The following is a 2,532-nucleotide window of genomic DNA, read 5'->3' on the forward strand; positions in this document are numbered from 1 at the left end:
AAGAATTGCTAGCCATAGTATATGCATTGGAAAAATTTAGAGCTTATTTGATTGGTTCAAGAGTTGTAATCTACACTGACCATTCTGCAATAAAATATCTGCTTACCAAGCCGGATTCAAAACAAAGGCTTATTCGTTGGATCCTTTTATTACAAGAGTTTGATCTAGAAATTCGGGATAAAAAAGGGTCCGAGAACTTGGTAGCAGATCATTTGTCTCGATTGGTCAATGTAGAAATTACAAACAAAGAAGAAGAGGTGAGAGAAGAATTTCCAGATGAAAAACTCTATGCAATTCAAGTGAGGCCTTGGTTTGCTGATTTTGCTAACTACAAAGCAACTGGTTTAACACCGGAAGACCTCACTTGCAATCAAAGAAGGAAATTTTTAGCTGATGCAAAATACTATGTCTGGGATGACCCTTACCTTTTTAAAGTAGGGGCAGACAATATTTTGAGAAGGTGTGTAACAATAGAGGAATCAAGAGACATTCTGTGGCACTGTCACAACTCTCCGTATGGAGGTCACTATAGTGGTTTGAGAACAGCCACTAAAGTACTCCAATCGGGTTTTTATTGGCCATCTTTATTCAAAGATGCGCACGAACATGCGAAGAGTTGTGATGCATGTCAACGGAGTGGCGGAATAGGAAAACGGGATGAAATGCCTCTGACCAACATGCTGGAAGTAGAAGTTTTTGACTGTTGGGGTATTGATTTCGTTGGCCCATTCCCCTCTTCCTTCTCTAATGAGTACATTTTAGTAGCTGTCGATTATGTTTCGAAGTGGGTGGAAGCAATTGCCTCACCCAAGGCCGATGCCAAAACCGTGATCAAATTTTTAAAGAAGAACATATTTTCACGTTTTGGTGTGCCTCGAGTGTTGGTGAGTGATGGAGGCTCACACTTCTGCAATACACCATTAGAAAAAGTTTTGCAACATTATGGTGTAAAGCATAAAGTGACCACTCCCTACCACCCACAAGCGAACGGTCAAACTGAGGTTTCAAACCGGGAAATCAAACGGATACTTGAGAAAACAGTTTCGAACTCAAGAAAGGATTGGTCTTTAAAACTTGATGAGGCTTTGTGGGCATATCGCACTGCTTACAAAGCACCTATTGGGCTGACTCCGTTTCAACTGGTGTATGGGAAGACTTGTCATCTTCCAGTTGAAATGGAACATAGAGCATTATGGGCTCTTAAGTTCTTGAACTTCGATTCCACTCTAGCTGGAGAGAGAAGGAAAGGTCAACTCCATGAGTTGGAGGAACTAAGGAACAATGCATACCATTCTAATAAGCTGTACAAGGAGAAGACAAAAGCATACCATGATGGGAAGGTCCGCCCCAAAGAGTTTCATGTTGGCCAGATGGTATTGCTTTTTAATTCAAGGTTGAAGTTGTTTCCGGGTAAATTGAAGTCTAAATGGTCTGGACCATTTGTGATCAAGGAAGTACGGAATTATGGAGCCATTGTGATAGAGGATCCAAAGTCGCAAGAAAGTTGGACTGTCAATGCTCAAAGACTGAAAGTCTATCATAGCGGTGACATAAACCGTGATGTGTGTGTCCTTTCCTTATCTGGATCAAGCTAATTGAGGTACCGTCGAGCTCTTAACGACGTTAAACAAAGCGCTGGTTGGGAGGCAACCCAACGTTGTTTGTGTGCAATTTAAATTTCTCTGTTGTGTGATTCTTAGCTCTGATTGAAGTTTTAAAAATTTTTGAAGTTCTGTTTTTTGCAGTTCGCGCCGCGACCTCCTGTTCGCGCCGCGAACTGATTGAATAAATTTGAGTGCTTTCTGTTTTTTGCAGTTCGCGCCGCGACCCCCTGTTCGCGCCGCGAACTGAATGAGAAAAATTTTAATTGGTTCTGTTTTATGCAGTTCGCGCCGCGACCCCCTGTTCGCGCCGCGAACTTTGCGTGACAGAATTCATTTAAATACTGTTTAGGTCAATTCAGTTTCATTTCAAACTTCCTCATTTCAAACCCTTTTGCCGCGCTTTCATCCCAACCCCCAAATTCCACCATTTCTCAGCGTTTTCAGTGTTTCACTCTTCCAATCTTCTCCTTTTTGCAAGTGTAGAGATTCTAAAGGTATGTAATCTTCATTTCCTCTTTCCAATCCCTTTTTGGGGTTTTTCAATTTAGGGTTGGTTAGAGATGTATTTTTCTGTGAATGCTGTTTGGAATTGCTATGCTTGTGTGAAATAGAATAGGATTAGGTTAGGGTTGTGCATTTTGACTGTTTGGGGTATGTTAAATCCCTCTTTGGAGAAACCCTAGGAAGCAATTGGGGATTTCCTGAAATCGCAGGGTTCGCGCCGCGAACCTCCCTTCGCGCCGCGAACTGTGAATTCCAGCAACCATTTTCTTTTTGTTTTTTGACTAATGCTGTTATTTGTGTTTTGTGGTTGTGCTGGTTTTGATTGCAGATGTCTAAGAGAACTAAGACCACAGCACCTCCTCAGGCCCGTGCGCCACGAAGGTTCATCAGTGAGGAGCACGAAGCACGCTTTGAGAGTCTTGTC

The sequence above is a fragment of the Lathyrus oleraceus genome, chromosome 3, assembly GCF_024323335.1.
Source record: "Lathyrus oleraceus cultivar Zhongwan6 chromosome 3, CAAS_Psat_ZW6_1.0, whole genome shotgun sequence".
In the NCBI taxonomy this organism is placed as follows: Eukaryota; Viridiplantae; Streptophyta; class Magnoliopsida; order Fabales; family Fabaceae; genus Lathyrus; species Lathyrus oleraceus.